Below are 20390 nucleotides of genomic sequence, written 5' to 3'. Positions count from 1 at the left end.
TTTGTAACAAGATTTATTTTATTTAAGTTGATGTTGGCTCTCAAAGGTCCATGTTGGTGCAGGGCTTGCACACATGATGCCTTGGTACAGTAGGGGGCACTCTTCTGAGGTTTGGGTAGATTAAGAGGGACTTGCATTTATATAGCTTTCGACATCCTTCACAGCCAATTAGTTACTTCTGAAGTGGAGTCCCTGTTGTTATGCAGAATGAACTTCACCTGACATGGCATCAAGCTCCACTTGGTTGACACCGCAGGCCTGGATTGGAAAGAGATCCATTTCCCCCTGTATTGCTCAAGGGTTTGCTACGGTAATGATTGTGATAACGTTGTGACAATTGGATTCCATCAACCTGATGGTGCTAATAGCTTAACACGGTTGTGCGACATCCATGTGTGTGCTGAGGGAGTGCTGCACTGTCGGAGGTGCCGTCTTTCGGATGAGACGTTAAACCGAGGCACCGTCTGCCTCCTCAGGTGGACGTAAAAGAATTACAAATTGGGAGGGGTGTAAAACAGGCTGGCGATTTGCTATCACCCATTTTATAGTGTCGCACAAAGTCAAAATGGCACCCACTGTGCTCATCCTATATCATCATCGTCATAGGCAGTCCCTCGGAATCGAGGAAGACTTGCTTCCACGCCTGAAGTGAGTTCTTTGGTGACTGAACAGTCCAATACGAGAGCCACAGATTTTGTCACAGATGGGACAGATAGTCGCTGAGGGTAAGGTTGGGCGGGACTGGTTTGCCGCACGCTCTTTCTGCTGCCTGCGTTTGATTTCTGCACGCTCTCGGCGTTGAGACTCGAGGTGCTCAGCGCCCTCCCGGATGCATTTCCTCCACTTCGGGCGGTCTTTGGCCAGGGACTCCCAGGTGTCGGTGGGGATGTCGCACTTTATCAGGGAGGCTTTGAGGGTGTCCTTGTAACATTTCCTCTGCTCACCTTTGGCTCGTTTGCCGTGAAGGAGTTCCGAGTAGAGCACTTGCTTTGGGAGTCTCGTGTCTGGCATGCGAACAATGTGGCCTGCCCAGCGGAGCTGATCGAGTGTGGGTCAGTGCCTATATATTAAGGCTGTAAACACATTAATATTTTAAGCTGACTGCATCTTCCAGGTCTCTCAGATTGAAAGGCTCATAGATGGTTTAAAATATATATGGCTGTTTTATTTCGTCTATTGATTTGTGTATGTGAGTAGCAGGAGACTTCAAGCACAGGCTGGTTACAATTGCCGCATTATGTAAATGCACCCAAATTAAAGCCATCGCTCAGGTCTATGTGGTGACTCCGTGACATAGCTTTCAAAGCAGGCTGTTCCATTGAGAATCACCGGAAGGTCTTGCGATTACAGATGGTGGACGGAGTGTCCACCAACCGGGATTCACATCGGCTGCGTATCAAGCTCTTACTGCAAAGGACCTTTCAGCTTCTGGCTTACTCAGAGCTGGTTCAGCTACACCCCTGACATGGGACTGCGACTGACCGAACATACCTGTTACATGGGGCTCCCAATGACCCAGTCATACAACAACAACTTGTATTTATATAGCGCCTTTAACATAGTAAAACATCCCAAAGCGCTTCACAGCAGCGTTATGAAGCAAAATTTGACACCGAGCCACATAATGAGATATTAGGGCATAGTCAAAGAGGTAGGTTTTGAGGAGCATCTTAAGGAGGAGAGAGAGGCGGAGAGGTTTAGATCAGGGAATTCCAGAGCTTGGAGCTTCGGCAGCTGAAGGCACGGCCGCTAATGGCTGAGCGATTAAAATCAGGGATGCTTAAGAGGCCACAATTAGAGGAGCGCAGAGAACTCGGAGGTTTGTGGGGCTGGAGGAGCTTACAGAGATAGGGAGGGGCGAGGCCTTGGAGGGATTTGAAAACATGGATGAGAATTTTTAAATTGAGGCCTGTTACATGGGATTGCTACTGACCCAATTAAAACTGTTAATGGCTGACTGCTACTCATTGCTGATCCAATCATATCTGTTACTTGACACCCCCTACTGAGTGTTGATCCAGCCATATTCATCGCATAAGACCCTTACCAAGTGTTGGTCCATTCATTCTTGTTACATCGGGCCCCTACTCAGTACTCGTCTACCTGTACTTGTTACATGGGACCTGTGCACAATGTTGACCCAGCAGACCTGACTCCCAGTGCTGGTCTAGTCATACCTGTTACATGTACTCAGTGATGAAAGAAAGACTTGGATTTATATAGCGCCTTTCACAACCACCGTACATCTCAAAGCGCTTTCCAGCCAATGAAATACTTTTGGAGTGTAGTCACTGTTGTAATGTGGGAAACGCGGCAGCCAATTTACGCACAGCAAGCTCCCACAAAGAACAATGTGATAATGACCCGATACACTGTTTTTGTTATGTTGATTGAGGGATAAATATTGGCCAGGACACCGGGGATAACTCCCCTGCTTTTCTTCGAAATAGTGCCACGGGATCTTTTACATCGACTTGAGAGAGCAGACGGGGCCTCAGTTTAACGTCTCATCCGAAAGACGGCACCTCCGACAGTGCAGCACTCCCCCAGCACGGCACTGGGAGTGCCAGCCCAGATTTATATTATTTACTATAAGACTCTTAAAGCTGAGCCGCATTACAATTACATGCTAGTCTGTTTATTACTGGGAGCGATTAGTGTTCCACCTTCACCCCCCGCCCTGCCTCGCCCAATAACACCCTCCAACAACTATAAAGCACTGAAATGCAAACAACAGCTTGCATTTATATAGCACCTTTAACGTAGTAAAACACCCAAGCCGCTTCTCAGAAGCGATTATCAAACAGAACCCGACACTGAGCCACAGAGGAAATATTAGGACAGATGACCAAAAGCTTGGTCAAAGAGGTAAGTTATAAGGAATGTCTTAAAGGAGGAAAGAGAGGCGGGCGAGGTGGCAGGGAATTCCAGAGCTCGGGGCCCAGGCAGCGGAAGGCACGGCCGCAAATGGTGGGGCGATTAAAATCAGGGACGCTACAGAAGCCAGAATTGGAGGAGCGCAGAGATCTCGGAGGGTTAGACGGCCATTGGTATATAATCTTACCTCGCTGTATTTGTAATGCGCTGCACAAGAGGAACATATAATTTCGAACTGCTAATAAAATAACCGGTAGCTTACCGAGTTGCGCCTATTTTTCAGTGTTGAGGGAAGGGTTCAGGTTTTGAGCTGTGCTCCGTGCTGAGTGCGAGAGAGCTTTCTGTCGTGCAACTGGGCCTGGGCTGTCAGGCTGGGCCCTCCGTCTGCCGTGTGCTAATCAGCCCAGAGCCAGACAGGAAGTTGAAGATATTAACTATTCACGGACACCCCTGGAGAGAGCCCAGGAACCTTCAATGAATGGCAGTGAGAAAAAGCCTGCATCCCCTTTACTTCCTTATTCTTCTCTGTCCAACATATCACTCAGGCCCTGTAATGTATTTGCTTCAAGGGTTCTTTGCTTAAGAATTCATAGCAACACATTGCTATTAAGAACTAGTTGGTTTATTAGCAAAAGGTTTAACAATCACACTACACATTACCAGTTCATCCACCAGGTTCACAACCACCTGCTTCTGTCAGAAAACTGGACCAAACTTAACTGGACCAGCCACATAAATACTGTGGCTACAAGCGCGAGTCAGAGGCTGGGTATTCTGCGGCGAGTGCCTCACCTCCTGACTCCCCAAAGCCTTTCCACCATCTACAAGACACAAGTCAGGAGTGTGATGGAATACTCTCCACTTGCCTGGGTGAGTGCAGCTCCAACAACACTCGAGAAGCTCGACACCACCCAGGACAAAGCAGCCCGTTTGATTGACACCCCATCCACCACCTTCAACACTCACTCCCTCCACCACCGGCGCACCGTGGATGCACTGCAGCAACTCGCCAAGGCTTCTTCAGCAGCATCTCCCAAACCCGTGACCTCTACCACCTAGAAGGACAAGGGCAGCAGGCACATGAAAATACCGCCAATTACAAGTTCCCCTCCAAGTCACACACCATCCTGACTTGGAAATATGTTGTCATTCCTTCATCGTCGCTGGGTCAAAATCCTGGAACAGCACTGTGGGAGCACCTTCACCACACGGACTGCAGCGGTTCAAGGCGGCGGCTCACTACCACCTTCTCAAGGGGCAATTAGGGATGGGCAATAAATGCCAGGCTTGCCAGCGACGCTCACATCCCATGAACCAATAAAAAAAAGCAAAGAAGCATCAAACAGTTGAAAAATATGTAATGGACTTAAGCGCAGAGCAGATCGAGTGATGGAACGAGAGGAATGGTCCTAACTACTGGAGTTTAGTTCAGTTCAAAGTCACTAGTCCAGCCTGCTCCACCCCTGACTGTCTCACAGCTTAGCCTTGCTACTTAACTCAGCCAAAGTCTTACTCAAAGGGTCGCGATCAGGAATCCGCAACATGCTCCATCACTGAGTGAGGGGAAGGGGGGTCTGCACCTCCCATTCTCCACACAGCGAGGTTCTGATATCAATCACAGAATTACATCAAATGTACAACCACAGAAACAGGCTATTCGGCCTGGCTGGGCCATGCCGGTATTTATACATCCACGCCATTGGTCTCAACCACTCCCTGTGGCAGCGAGTTCCACATTCTCACCACCCTCTGGGTAAAGAGGTTCCTCCTGAATTCCCTGTTGGATTCCTTGGTGACTGTCTTATATTGATGGCCCTAGTTTTGGTCTCCCCCGACAAGTGGAAACATTTTTATCTAGCCTATCGAGACCTTTCATAATCTTTAAAATCCTCTATCAGGCCACACACCTTGGCTTTCTCCATTCTGCAGCTAGGTAGAGGGGGGCAGAATTTCCCGAGCGGAGTTCCGGTCTGCACGATGGTGTGGCGGACCACGCAAAACAGACGCAGAAGGGAGCCGATCGGTGGGTCAACCAGATGTGGAAAATGGCGGTGCGTGGCGCTCGGTGCTCCCCTTTACTTCAGCCCCGCGAGCGGATGTCGGCCGGTGCTCGGCCCGCAAGGCTGGCGCTGGCACCGCTCGCGGGGCAGAAATTCCGCCGTGCGACAGGAAGGGGTCGCCACGCACGGCGATGACGTCATCGCTGGCAGCGCGGCGGTCCAGGGCGGTTACCAGCGGTGTGCAGCGCTATCGTGGCAACTCCTCCGCTAACTCCCGTGCAATATTGCAGGAGCAGGCCCCCCCCCCTCCCCTCCCCCCCCCAACCTTCTCCAACCCCACGACCCCGCGATCTCTGCGCTCCTCCAATTCTGGCCTCTTATGCATCCCCGATTTTAATCACTCCACCATCGGCGGCCGTGCCTTCAGCTGGCTGGGTAAAAGGCTCGGGAATTCCCTTCCTAAACCCCTCTGACATTTCTACCTCGCTCTCTTCTCCTTTAAACTCCCTCTTTAAAACGTCCTGTTACCTCCTTATCTGGCTCGGTGTCAAATTATCTGCGACAACGCTCCTGTGAAGCTTCCTTGGGATGTTTGAATATGTTAAAGGCGCTATACAAATGCAAGGTTTTGTTGTTGTGTGCCACCATTGAGTGCCTGCGCTCAGATCCAGCAGGCGGTGCTCACAGAGTTAAAGCTGGTCACCAGGAACATTCTACTGCTCTCTGCTGGCCCCAGGTGTGGGGTGGGTTGGGGGAAGGTGATGGCTTAACTTGCCATACAAACAAGGCAACCATCACAGGAGCCCCATTCCATCCTGCCATCCGTGAAACAGGGTGCTGTACCTCTCCGCCACTTATTCGCAGAATCTGTTTTGGTCCTTAACGTTGGGATTCCTTTCCTTTCTCACCCAGCCTCGACAAACATCTCATTCATTTCGAAACTTTATAGAGGCTGGAAACTATCGTTGTCCTCTATTTGCCAGGTCTGAAAAACTTTAGCTACGAGGAGAGATTGGATAGGCTGGGGTTGTTTTCCTTGGAACAAAAGAGGCTGAGGGGAGATTTAATTGAGGTGTATAAAATTATGAGGGGCCTAGATAGAGTGGATAAGAAGGACTTTAGCTGAGAAGTCAACACCCAGGGGGCATAGATTTAAAGTAGTTGGTAGAAGGATTGGAGGGGAGATGAGGAAACGTTTCTTCACCCAGAGGGTGGTGGGGGTCTGGAACTCACTGCCTGAAACCCTCACCAGCATGATTAAGAAGTTTGCAGATGATTCAAAAATTGGCTGTGTGGTTGATAATGGTAGGACACTGTGAAGTGTAGAGGAACAAAGAGACCTTGGAGTGTGTGTTCACAGATCCCTGAAGATAGCAGGCGAGGTGGATAAGGTGGTTAAGAAGGCTTATGGAATGCTTGCTTGTATTAGCCAAGGCATAGAATATAAGAGCAGGTGAGTTATGCTTGAACTGTATAAAACACTGGTTAGGCCACAGCTGGAGTACTGCGTGCAGTTCTGGTCATCGCATTACAGGAAGGATGTGATTGCCCTGGAGAGGGTGGAGAGGAGATTTACGAGGATGTTGCCGGGAGTGGAGAATTTTAGTTATGAGGAAAGATTGGATAGGCTGGGGTTGTTTTCGTTGGAACAGAGGAAGCTGAAGGGAGATCTTATCGAGGTGTATAAAACTATGAGGGGCCTAGATAGAGTGGATAGGAAGGACCTATGTCCCTTGGCAGAGGGGGTCAACAACCAGGGGGCACAAATTTAAACTAATTGGCAGGAGGTTTGAGGGGATTTTTTTCTAACTCAGGGGTGGGTCTGGAACTCACTGCCTGAAAGGGTGGTAGAGGCAGAAACCCTCACCACATTTAAAAGGTACTTGGATGTGCACTTGAAGTGCTGTAACCTACAGGGCTACGGACCATGAGCTGGAAAGTGGGATTAGGCTGGATAGCTCTTTTTCAACCGGCATGGACACGATGGACCCGAATGGCCTCCTTCTGTGCCGTAATTTTCTAGGATTCTGTGATATTTACACCAAAGTGTCCACATCTCTTTGACTTGGGACTGCTGACTAGATTTTCCACCTTCCCCAACTGGCTTGCTCCCTTTTCAACAACAACTTATATTTATATAGCGCCTTTAAGGTAGTGAAACCTCCCAAGGCGCCTCACAGGAGTATTATACAATACAAATTTGACACCGAGCCGCATAAGTAGAAATTAGCACCGGTGACCAAAAGCTTGATGAAAGAGGTAGGTTTTGAGGAGCATCTTGAAGGAGGAAAGAGAGGTAGAGAGGTGGAGAGGTTTCGGCAGGGAGTTCCAGAGCTTGGGGCCCAGGCAACAGAAGGCACGGCCACCAATGGTTGAGTGATTATAATCAGGGATGGTCAAGAGGGCAGAATTAGAGGAGCGCAGATATCTTGGGGGGGGGGGGGGGTTGTGGGGCTGGAGGAGATTACAGTGATAGGGAGGGGGAGAGGGATATAGGGGGATTTGAACATAAGGATGAGAATTTTGAAATTGAGGCGTTGCTTAACCGGGAGCCAATGTCGGTCAGTGAGCACAGGGGGTGATGGGTTGAAGCTGTGCAGGTATCTACGCTCAATACAAGGAGACAGAAGGACATTAGAGGGAGTGAGTGGCCCGCGCAGTGGGCTGGCTTCGCTCCAGAAATTAGGCCTTGGAATATTGCAAAATCTCCTCTGTACTTTGACTTGGTGTAGGTCAGAGGTTGGACTGGAAGAAAATGCATGCTTCTTTGTCTGTCTACAGGCTGGATGGGTGGGGGTGGGGGTTCTGTTAGCAACAGGGCCGGGATGTCATAGGCCTTGGATCAGTTGTTGTCGGTCATTGTTGCTCTTGCTGGTTTAAAGCTGTCCATCTGTCTAGCCCGTCCATTGTTACCGCAAAGCTGGTCAGCTTCCCACAGATAGCCATATGGCCCCGCCTGTCAATCAAACCAACTGAGCAGCAGGCTGTGTCAGCCCCATGCCCCCTCCATCAGACAGAAAGCGACAATGAATTAGTCGCAGTCCGTCAACCGAGGCAACTCAGCACACCAACGTTCAGTCTCGTATTCCACCTCAGTCGGCCTGTTCCGATGGATGTTAAAGATCCCGTGGCACGATATGCAAACTTACATATGGACAATGACGGACAGGTAAAGACCCTCTGGTCCATTGAGCCTGTCCCATACAATTGCCAGACCTTGTGTATCACAACATATACACTCACCACCATTAATTCCTGGGAGAGGCAAAAAAAAAGATTGAAAAACCAATTTGGCGGAAAAAAAAATCTGGGAAATTCCCTCCAGCCCAGCTGGGCGATCGAAACTAGTCGAGGACATCACTGTGGCCCCGAATTCCCCGCACAAACTACCGCCTGTAAGAGGTAATCTCCGCCGCAGCCAGGAACGAGACCAGCTCTCGCTTGAGGGAGTTCAGCAAGTCTGCATCCACCACATGGAACGGCAGCATGTTCCAGAGGTCTAGTCTTCTGTGAAGGGGAGCAGGGAGTTCACCCAGTGTCCCGGCCGTTAGTCTTCCCTCGGCCAACACCGCAGCAAACAAATTAAATGGTCGTTCATCTTAATGCTGTCTGAAGCGACATTGCCAGCGTAGTGTGGCTGCCACACTTGCCGGCATAACAGGCAGCGCAATGCAAATTAATTCATTCTGTGCAGTGACTTGAATCATGTTGACATGATAAGATGATTTATGAAGGCAAGAACCACCATCAATAACACTTCAGATTCTCAGCAGCCAAACATCTAAAGACGCGCTCACTTCATCTTCAGACCATTTGTCTGCCAATTTGGCCACCGTCGCCTCACGAGGACGTCGATGGATTCTCAAGGGTTACACGAAAAGTGACAAGGTTGACGGCAAAACTTGCTTTCCAAGAAACTCACTTGGGGGGCATGGGGGAGGAAAAGGAAGATTGACGGGATAGGACCCAAGGGGGCTGAAATTGCTCCCTCCCGAGAAGGCCTCTGGCTGCCTGAAGGTGGGGCGACGCGGAATGGGCGCCGACTCTCCGCGGAGGGGCCGCCATTTTGTAAAATCGCCATGCCTCGGGTTTGGGGGCGCTGTCCAGGGCCGCTCCGCCAGTTCTCCCGCCGCGGCGTGTATACGCGCCGACCTCTTTCCGACTCGCAAAATTGCCCCTTTCCAGAATTGCCGCCCGGCAGTCCCAACAGCTTTGGCTGTCGTGTACACTCTCGGTGGCTGTCGTGTACACTCTCGGTGGCTGTCGTGTACACCCTCGGTGGCTGTCGTGTACACCCTCGGTGGCTGTCGTGTACACCCTCGGTGGCTGTCGTGTACACTCTCGGTGGCTGTCGTGTACACCCTCGGTGGCTGTCGTGTACACTCTCGGTGGCTGTCGTGTACACCCTCGGTGGCTGTCGTGTACACTCTCGGTGGCTGTCGTGTACACCCTCGGTGGCTGTCGTGTACACTCTCGGTGGCTGTCGTGTACACTCTCGGTGGCTGTCGTGTACACCCTCGGTGGCTGTCGTGTACACTCTCGGTGGCTGTCGTGTACACTCTCGGTGGCTGTCGTGTACACTCTCGGTAGCCTGGGCGGCCATTCCACGCTTAAAAGGGAGGGCGCACCGTCACGCCGCTGACAACCGTTCGGGGCGGCGGCCCCAGTGCCAGGGCATTTCCGCCCCATAGCCGGCGGGACACCCACCCCCCCCCCCCAGCAACAAAAGTGCTGAATATTGACGGCATCTCCGCCCCATGGCAACTTCGGCCCCAAGATCTTCAAATGCTGAAGGGGATGGTTAAAGTGGGTGTTGGGCCACGAGCAGGAACACACAAACAAGGCTCGACATCAAATGGACGGTTTTTTCTTTTTCTCCACAGACCCATAGATACGTGAGGTGGACTCAGAGACAAAATGCAGGACAAATAACTGGCTCGGAAGACATGTGAAAAAAAAGACTTGCATTTCTATTGCACCTTACACGACCTCAGAATGTCGCTTGCTTTGGAGGCAGTTCAGAGAAGGTTCACTCGGTTGATTCTGGGGATGAGGAGGTTGACTTATGAGGAAAGGTTGAGTAGGTTGGGCCTCTACTCATTGGATTTCAGAAGAATGAGAGGTGATCTTATCGAAACGTGTAAGATTATGAGGGGGCTCGACAAGGTGGATGCAGAGAGGATGTTTCCACTGATGGGGCAGACTAGAACTAGGGGGCATGGTCTTAGAATAAGGGGCCACCCATTTAAAACTGAGATGAGGAGGAATTTCTTCTCTCAGAGGGTTGTGAATCTGTGGAATGCTCTGCCCCAGAGACCTGTGGAAGCCGGGGCATTGAATAGATTTAAGACAGAGACAGACAGCTTCTTAACCGATAAGGGAATAAGGAGTTGTGGGGAGCAGGCAGGGAAGTGGACCTGAATCTATGTTCGGATCAGCCATGATCATATTAAATGGTGGAGCAGGCTCGAGGTGCCATATGGCCTACTCCTGCTCCTATTTCTTATGTTCTTATGTAAAGCACTTTATAGCCAATGAAGTACTTTTGAACTTCATTGTTCCCTTGTAATGGGGGAAACGCGGCAGCCAATTTGCAAGGCACAGTAAGCTCCCACAAACAGCAATGAGACAATGATGAGTTATTTTTAGGTGAAGAGTTGCAAGGGGCAACTGACAGCCGTATTAAAAATGATTCACATGGTATTCAAACCGTTTAAATTGCATAGAACGTACAGCACAGAAACAGGCCATTCGGCCCAACGGGTCCGTGCCGGTGTTTATGCTCCACACGAGCCTCCTCCCATCCCTCTTCATCTCACCGTATCTGCATATCCTTCTCGTCCTTTCTCCCTCATGTACTTATTTAGCTTTCCCTTCAAGGATCAATGCTAGTCACCTCAAATACTCCGTGTGATAGCAATTTCCACATTCTAACTACTCGCGAGGGAATGAAGTTGCCCCTGAATTCCCTGTTGGTTCTATGAGTGACTGTCTTATATTTATGGCCCGTGGTTTTGGACTTCCTCACAAGTGGAAACATCTTCTCTACCCTATCAAACCCTTTCATAATCTTGAAGGCCTCTATCAGGTCACAGCCCATTTTGCACTGGGGCCCAAGACCAATTTCCAGGCCTTATTTTTACCTCTCTCAGGAGATGACAGCCATGGCTCAGTGGGCAGCACAGTCGCCTCTGAGTCAGAAGGTTGGGGGTTCAACTCCCACTCCAGAGACTTGAGCACAATAAATCCAGGCTGACACTCCCAGTGCAGTGCTGAGGGAGTGCTGCACTGTCGGAGGTGCTGTCTTTCAGATGAGACGTTAAACCGAGGCTCTGTCTGCTCTCTCAGGTGGGTGTAAAAGATCCCATAGCACTATTGTGAAGAAGAGCAGGGGAGTTCTCCCCGGTGTCCTGTCCAATATTTATCCCTCAATCAACATCACTAAAACAGGTTATCTGATCCTTATCACATTGCTGTTTGTGGGAGCTTGCATTTCCCACATTACAACAGTGACCACACCTCAAAAAGTATTTAATTGGCTGTAAAGCGCTTTGAGCGGGTGGTCGTGTAAGGCGCTATATAAATGCAAGTCTTTTGTTTATGACACGGCTGCGGGGGTGGAGTGGGGGGGGAGATATGTTTAATCACGCTGCTCTGACCATTGCGGTGTGGAGCAGGGCTTGATGGACCAGCTGGTCTTTTCGTGCCCAGCGATTTTGTACGTTGGTATAAAAGCAAAGCACTGGCGAATGACGGGAAGAGTCCAGGACAGTATCCATTGCAGGTGATACCTTGGAGAGAGACAGGTCGCCCTGCAGAAGCTAGTCAGCCTCATGTGTAGTGACACCGAGCTCAGGCAGCTCGGGTGACTGATACGCAAGATTCGCGGGAGGCAATGTGACTCAACCGTACGTCCATTCTGGGCTATTTCCGAGGGAAGTTTTGAGCCAACCATATTGCAGCACAGCTGGTCTCCAGTCGTCTTGGTTAACCCTTGCCACTGGACCAAGACCGAGCTCTGTCAAGCCCGTGTGGTGGCTGGTGTACAACCGTCACCCCACGTTAAAAAAATCCACGCACAGGCATCTTCCACCCTTCAATATGTCGGTCGGGACCTGGAATATTAGGTCCCTCATTGAAACACCTGTGAACTCATCCCTTTTTGGCGTGGAAGCAAGTCATCCTCGATACGAGGGACTGCCTAAGAAGAAGAAGACATTGCTGTGGGTCTGGAGTCACATATAGGCCCAGACCGGGTAAGGGCGGCAGATTTCCTTCCCTAAAGGAAGATGGGTTTTTACAACAATCCGGTAGTTTCATGATCACCATTACTGACACTAGCTTTTTATTCCAGATTTATTTAATTAACTAAATTTAAATTCCCCAGCTGCCCTGGTGGGATTTGAGCTAGCGTCTCTGGAACATTAGTCCAGGCCTCTGGATTACTGGTCCAGCAACATTAATACTACGCTACCATTCCCCAGCTTTGCTAAGGTTTATTCAAAAAAAACACAAGGTTTCTGCAGGCGAAAGAGTTAATTATTGGGAAGGAACAGCCATCCAGAGATGTCCCACTTTGTGCAACATTAATCTGAAGTCGTGGTGCCAACTATCAGTCAAACCGACACCGTCACAGGTAGCGGCAGGGCCGACGGGCTTCAAGCAACACAAGCACCTGAGCGGGTCACGAATACTAATTGGCATCAGCCACAGATCCGACGGACCTCAACACAAGATTCAGTTCTGAATGCTATCGAGTTATATTTACCTTGCTCCCTAAAGATGATGATATCTGGTCCTTCTTCATTGATCTCCGAGGTTAGTTAGATCATCACCTTTTACAAATCCCACAAGAATGTTGGAGTGTCCCAAGGTGGTTGTCTGATGCTATTTTTACTCTCTTATTTAAGAACAGAAGAAATAGGAGCAGGAGCCGGCCATACGGCCCCCTCCGCCATTCAATAAGATCATGGTTGATCTGATCTTGGCCTCAACTCCACTTCCCCACCCTTTCCCCATAATCCTCGACTCCCCTATCGTTCAAAAATCTGTCTATCTCCACTTTAACTATATTCAATGACCCGGTCTCCACAGCTCTCTGGGGTCAAGAATTCCACAGATTGCAGGCAATGAAGTACCTTTCGAGTGTAGTCACTGTTGTAATGTCAGAATCGTGGCAGCCAATTTGTGCACAGCAAGCTCCCACAAACAGCGATGTAATAACGGCCAGATAATCGGTTTTTGTTACGTTGATTGAGGGATGAATATTGGCTCCAGGACACCGGGGATAACTCCCCTGCTCTTCTTCAAAATAGTGCCATGGGATCTTTTACGTCCACCTGAGAGAGCAGACGGGGCCTCGGTTTAACGTCTCATCTGAAAGACGGCACCTCCGACAGCGCAGCACTCCCTCAGCACTGCACTGGGAGTGTCAGCCGAGAATTTTTTGGTATTCAAATCCCAGGAGTGGGACTCAAACCCACAACCTTCTGACGCAGAGGCGAGAGTGCTGCCCACTGAGCCACAGCTGACACTAGGTAGAGAGAGAGACAAGGCCATGGAGGGAATTAAACACAAAGATGAGAACTTTGAATACTACTTAAATGTTAAACAAAGACCCAAGTCTGCAGTCAATGCTGAAGCGGAGCCCGTTCAGGGGAGGTCAAGGATTTTAGCATAAATGGGATTTGTTACTGTTTGGCTCAGGATGTAAGACACACAACGTGATCCAATTGGCAAAGAAAGCTAAGCAGTAAAGAAAATTCCTGGCGCTTGTGGTAGAGACAGAAAGACACAACACAACTGGTTATGGTCGCTCTTAAAATGGAGTGGTATTTATTAATTAGAGCTGTTGGCAGCAATATTACGATTTGATTCTGCCAACTCGTTGCTCGTTCACTCGACGATAACACTCAGATTGCAACGTGTCACTGCTTGTAGCACACCGAGAGGTTGGCACTAACTCGCGGGCACCGCGAGTGGAGCTGGAATGGTTCATCAACACGCCTCAAATGCTGACATCTGTCACTGGCTTGGAGCAGGCTTCAGACGACAGAATGGGTAATTTTTTTTCCCCTCCAATTGTAACATATTCAAATATGGATTTCTGATCTTTTCTCGTCTTGTGCTGGTGGGACCAAGAGAGGGCGAGGGATTCAGTGACAAATCGCAGCCCAGCAAGACCGCGCACTGTGATTTGACGGGATATATTGGGCCTGAATTTGGGGGCACCACAAGCTTCGGGCCAAGGCTTGTGCTGCACATGCGCTTAAACCCGGAACTTGTGATCTATCCGCTCTATCCAGGCCCCTCATAATTTTATATAGCTCAATCAGATCTACCCCCCCTGGCCTCCTCTGTTCCAAAGAAAACAGACCCAGAATCTCCAATCTTTCCTCAGTCAAAATTCTCCAGTCCAGGCAACATTCTTGTAAATCTCCTCTGCACCCTTTCCAGTGACAGATCCACCTATCCGAAAGTAAACGGCCTCCGTGGGCAGGAGTTGGGCTATATACCCAGTGAATGCCCTTCAAATTCTTACAAACTGGCAAAAGCAGGAAGTAAAAGCAGGCGTAAGGTCTACTGTTACCAGCGTAATAATTTTCAAAAATAGAAAAATAAAATGTTATCGCTCATTTATTATTAAAAATTCTGTCAATCAAGGTTTCTCTTAGACCTGTTAAAACATATTTTAAAAAATTCAAAATAATAAATGTGCATAATATTTAATTAAATTTCATTTTAATTAACGTTAAATATGGAATGTGTTTTCTTTAATTTATTTTCAATGATTGTGCATTTTTGGGTATTCACATTCTCCCTAATTCTTTCTCCCTATTGGCCTGGTTTTTATCTGTTTTTTGCCTCTCCCAGGAGATCCCATGGGGTGGAATGTAGGATGTTTTAGTGTAAGGGGTGTCGCAGTTGTGGTGAGGCGGATTGGTTGGGCTGGGTGCTCTTTGCCTTTCCGTCATTGTTCATAGGTTTATATGTAACCTTCAGGGCTGCTGACCGAGGGCCGTGTGGCTCTTTGTCGGCCGGCACGGACACGATGGGCCAAAATGGCCTCCTTCTGCGCTATAAATTTCTATATTTCTGTACTTACGGCAGCTCCGTACATACAGAGCCACCATAAGTATGAATGGGGAATCCCCCTACTCTGATAGGTTGGACCGGCTCATGTCATCCCATGCGAAGCCCAAATGCTCCAGGGATACATGGGCCTCGACATTGGCCTTCGCCTTGAGCCCCAGGACCACAAGTCTCCGAACCTCCGGGACCACCAGGTACTTGGGTGGAAATGTTTGCGATCGGAGGCATCCGTCCCTGACCACAAATTCTGGGCCGTCAAGGCTGGGTCTCTTAATCTGCGGAAGGACATTCTTGCCATTGAGGGAGTGCAGCGAAGGTTCACCAGACTGATTCCCGAGATGGCAGGACTGACATACGAAGAAAGACTGGATCGACTGGGCTTATATTCACTGGAATTTAGAAGAATGAGAAGGGATCTTATAGAAACATATAAAGTTCTGACGGGATTGGACAGGTTAGATGCAGGAAGAATGTTCCCGATGTTGGGGAAGTCCAGAACCAGGGGTCACAGTCTAAGGATAAGGGGTAAGCCATTTAGGACCGAGATGAGGAGAAACTTCTTCACTCAGATAATTGTGAACCTGTGGAATTCTCTACCACAGAAAGTTGTTGAGGCCAGTTTGTTAGATATATTCAAAAGGGAGTTAGATGTGGCCCTTATGGCTAAAGGGATCAAGGGGGTAGGGAGAGAAAGCAGGAATGGGGTACTGAAGTTGCATGATCAGCCATGATCATATTGAATGGTGGTGCAGGCTCGAAGGGCCGAATGGCCTACTCCTGCACCTATTTTCTATGTTTCTATGTTTCTAAGTGTGCATGGAGTGAAGTTCCGGATCCCAGAATTTCCTTTGGTGGGAAAGAGTCCAACACAAGGGGACATGAGCTTAAAATTCAAGTCATGCCTTTCAGGGATGCTGTCAGGAAGCACTTCTTCACACACAGAAGCGATAACTGAAACTCTCCCCCTAAACGCTATTGAGTCTGGGGGGGGAAATCAATTGAGAACTTCAAAACTTAGATTGATAGATTTTTGTTAGGCAAGGGTATCAAGGGTTATGGAACCAAGGCGGGGAGATGGAGTTAAGATACAGATCAGCCACGATCGAATAGAATGTTGGAACAGGCTCAAGGGGTTGAATTTCCTGCGCTTGTTTTCCTATGTGCTACGGCCCAGAAGAGGCGAGGGCCCAGGGGCAGTACGGGCCCAGCCCACACTGCGATGTGTGTGCGCGCACTCGGTCCGTGCAGCAGAGCTGGCCTCCAGTCGTCTCGGTTAACCCTTGCCACTGGACCAAGACCGAGCTCTGTCAAGACCGTGAGGTGGCTGGTGTGCAACGGCCACCCCACGTTTAAAAAATCCACGCACAGGCACCTTCCACCCTGAAAGATTTAGTTCGGGACCTGGAATATTAGGTCCTTCATTTAAAAACCTGTGAACTTTTTAGCGTGGAAGCAAGTCATGCTGGACTCGAGAGACTGCCTATGATGATGACGACCTCCATTTAATGCCTCCAGTTTGATGACTATCTCCTCTGACTTGTAATCTAGGGGGAGAAATTCCCCAGCGCCCTGATCGGGGGCGGTAACTGGTCCCACCTCGGCTGCCAAATTGCGGTCCCTGCCCCCTCACAGGAAGTGAAGCGCAATCTCGCGGGTTCGCAGGGCTCTGGTGGGGCGCGATTGGCAGCGCCACGCCCCGCCTAGCGCTGACGCGATTCGGTGAAAGGGGAGGGGCCCTCTGATATCCTTCACTGGGCCACCAGGGCGGCGTGGTGCCGAGGACGTGGTCCGTCACTGAGACGGAGCGCCGGCCTGCACGATGGCGGTCCGGACCACCGCAACAGAAGTAACGACGGGGCCGACGGGCGAATCGGTCAAACAGGTAAGATGGCGGCGCAGGGTGCTCCCCACCTCCCCTTTAACCTCCGGCAATGTCTGCCGCGGGGCGGAAAGGGCTCAGCGTGCGGCACTAAGGGATCGCCGCGCACGGCAATTATGTCATCGGCGGTTGCGCGCCGGCTCGGGGCGTGTCCGGCGGGGTGTGGCGCTACGGTGGTTGCACGTCCGTTAACCCCGGCACAATTTCATAGGAGCTGGTAGCGCCCCCTCCTGCCCACACTCCCACCCCCCCCCACCCCGGGCAGAAACAATCTCGTACCCAGTTTGCGCCCCCTGGAGTTGCTAATGGGCATCGCTAATTCAGACTCCTGGCTGTCCAGGCAAATGTGCTTCAACATTCGATTGGCTTTGTTGATTGCTGCTCTGCACTGGTTGGATATTCTGAGTGTCCAGTCTGCCAAGACTCCTGGATCTCTTTCAGCTTCATCCACAGCTGCTTCAACACCATTCATGGAGTGCGTGCGTTGACCTTTTATTGCCTTCCAATGTGTAGGACTATACGTTTGTCTGTGCTAAACTGCATCTGCCATTGTTCTGCCCACTTACATATTTTGTCCAGTTCATTCTGTAATTTCTGAGCAGCCTCCTCCGATCCCGCTGCCTCTCCTGCTTTAGTATTATCTGCAACACCGGCCATTTTGCACTGGCTGCTGACTCCCCAAGTCACCAACTTAAATTAGAAACGGTGGTGCCCCCAACACTGAGGCACCCGAATTTGCCGACGGTCTTTCCTCCAACATTAAAATTTTGCTTTGCGCCATTAGAACGAAAGAAAGACTTGCATTTATATAGCGCCTTTCACGACCACCGGACATCTCAAAGCACTTTACAGCCAATGAAGTACTTTTGGAGTGTAATCACTGTTGTAATGTGGGGAAAGTGGCAGCCAATTTGTGCACAGCAAGCTCCCACAAACAGCAATGTGATTATGATAACAAAAACAGACAATCTGTTTATGTGATGTTGATTGAAGGATAAATATTGGCCAGGGCATCGGGGATAACGCCCCCTGCTCGTCTTCAAAATAGTGCCATGGGATCTTTTACGTCCACCTGAGAGAGCAGACGGGGCCTCGGTTTAACGTCTCATCTGAAAGATGGCACCTCTGACAGTGCAGCACTCCCTCAACGTTGTACTGGAGGGAATTCCAGAACTTAGGGCTCTGCCAGCTGAAGGCATGGCCACTACTGGTGGAGCAATTAAAATCGGTGATGAGCACGAGGCCAGAACTGGTGGAGCGCAGAGTTCTCGCGGAGGTTATGGGGCTGGAGGAGGTTACAGAGATAGGGAGGGACGAGGCCATGGAGGGATTTGAAAACAAGGAAGAGAAATCACAGTCTTATATTTTGCATTAAATCTTAAAGCTTCCAAGAACCAAGCTTGATATTGTCATGTATTTCACCATCTTGCAATGACTATAAGTATGTAACTGTAACTCATGCATACTGTACCTGTACCCTTGTAATGCACACCCTGACCACCGGGAGTGAGCTCCTCACCTGGGCTTCCAGGTATAAAAGGGGAGGTCCCACCCAGGATCAAGACTCTTCAGTCCTGGAAATAAAGTGAAGGTCACAGAGTGACCGTGTCTGATATATCCATGCCTCGTGTGAGTTTGTAACAAGGTGCAGAGACATTACAGATATCACCTGATCACTATGCCTGATTAATGTGTCTGCTCTTCAACTCATTTCAGCCGTGGTGGTGTCCTGCTCTACTGGCCTTAGTGCTGCACTGACATTTCTCAATTAAACAGAAAACTCCTGAGATTAAGACTGATTAAGAGTGCATTGTGATTGTCCACTTACCTGAATTGGAAAAAACGGTTTGTCCTAATCGAGTTACAAACACCCTGCGATATTCTTCTGAGATATTCCAGTGCAATATTCTTCTGAGATATTCCAGCTGGCAGCTTCAAATATACTGTGGAAAGAAAACAAAATGAAAAGCTCAGATTTCATTAAAAAAAAGAAAGCACATATTTGACCTGTGCCCCCGCTTCCAGCCTCACACTGATGTCCCCTGGGACAGATCAAAAAGTGCGTGGGAAGAAACCGGGAAAGAAAACTGAGGTCGACCACCATCATCCATTTTGACCCACAATTCATCCCCTCAGGACCCTCTGAAACAGTTGGTTATTTTTTTTAGTACCAAATATTATACACCACTCAAACATTTAAAGGAATACTCCAGGTTCAGTACACAGAAGTCATGGAGAGCAATCACTAGGTTGCTTATAAGAAAATAGGAAATAGGAGCAGGAGTCGGCCATTTGGCCCCTCGAGCCTGCTCCGCCATTCAATAAGATCACGGCTGATCTGACCTTGGCCTCAACTCCACTTCCCTGCCCTCTCCCCATAACCCTTGACTCCGTTATCATTCAAAAATCTGCTTATCTCCACCTTAAATATATTCAATGAGCCAGCCTCCACAGCTCTCTGGGGCAGAGAATTACAAAGATTCACGACCCTCAGAGAGAAGAAATTCCTCCTCATCTCCGTCTTAAATGGGCGACCCCCTTATTCTGAAACTATGCCCCCTAGTTCTAGATTCCCCCCATGAAGGGAAACATCCTCTCTCCATTTACCCTATCAAGTCCCCCCCCCAGAATGTTACATGTTTCAATAAGATCACCTCTCAATCTTCTAAACTCCAATGAGTACAGGACCAACCTGCTCAACCTTTCTTCATAAGACAACCCCTTCATCTCAGGAACATCAGAATTAGGAACAGGAGTAGGCCATCTAGCCCCTCGAGCCTGCTCCGCCATTCAACAAGATCATGGCTGATCTGGCCGTGGACTCAGCTCCACTAACCCGCCCGCTCCCCGTAACCCTTAATTCCCTTATTGGTTAAAAATCTATCTATCTGTGATTTGAATACATTCAATGAGCTAGCCTCAACTGCTTCCTTGGGCAGAGAATTCCACAGATTCACAACCCGCTGAGAGAAGAAATTCCTTCTCAACTCGGTTTTAAATGGGCTCCCCCGTATTTTGAGGCTGTGCCCCCTAGTTCTAGTCTCTCCGACCAGTGGAAACAACCTCTCTGCCTCTATCCTGTCTATCCCTTTCATTATTTTAAATGTTTCTATAAGATCACCCCTCATCCTTCTGAACTCCAACGAGTAAAGACCCAGTCTACTCAATCTATCATCATAAGGTAACCCCTCATCTCCGGAATCAGCCTAGTGAATCGTCTCTGTACCCCCTCCAAAGCTAGTATATCCTTCCTTAAGAAAGGTGACCAAAACTGCACGCAGTACTCCAGGTGCAGCCTCACCAATACCCTATACAGTTGCAGCAAGACTTCCCTGCTTTTGTACTCCATCCCTCTCGCAATGAAGGCCAACATTCCATTCGCCTTCCTGATTACCTGCTGCACCTGCAAACTAACTTTTTGGGAGTTTCATGCACAAGGACCCCCAGGTCCCTCTGCACCGCAGCATGTTGTAATTTCTCCCCATTCAAATAATATTCCCTTTCACTGTTTTTTTTCCCCAAGGTGGATGACCTCACATTTT

At 49.3% G+C, this 20390-nt stretch overlaps 1 protein-coding gene across 1 annotated transcript in view; it reads right to left on the bottom strand.

Annotated features, from left to right (window-relative positions):
• Positions 1–20390, bottom strand: part of nfasca (neurofascin homolog (chicken) a) — a 208154-nt gene that overhangs the window by 155260 nt on the left and 32504 nt on the right. The window contains exon 2 of the mRNA XM_070859232.1: positions 18677–18791. The gene's annotated coding sequence lies outside the window, so the exon portion shown is untranslated. The remainder of the gene's footprint in view (positions 1–18676; positions 18792–20390) is intronic.

The sequence above is a fragment of the Pristiophorus japonicus genome, chromosome 17 (assembly GCF_044704955.1).
Source record: "Pristiophorus japonicus isolate sPriJap1 chromosome 17, sPriJap1.hap1, whole genome shotgun sequence".
Taxonomy (NCBI): domain Eukaryota; kingdom Metazoa; phylum Chordata; class Chondrichthyes; family Pristiophoridae; genus Pristiophorus; species Pristiophorus japonicus.
The sequence above is the reverse complement of the archived record's forward strand: the minus strand, read 5'-3'. Positions and strand labels throughout refer to the sequence as shown.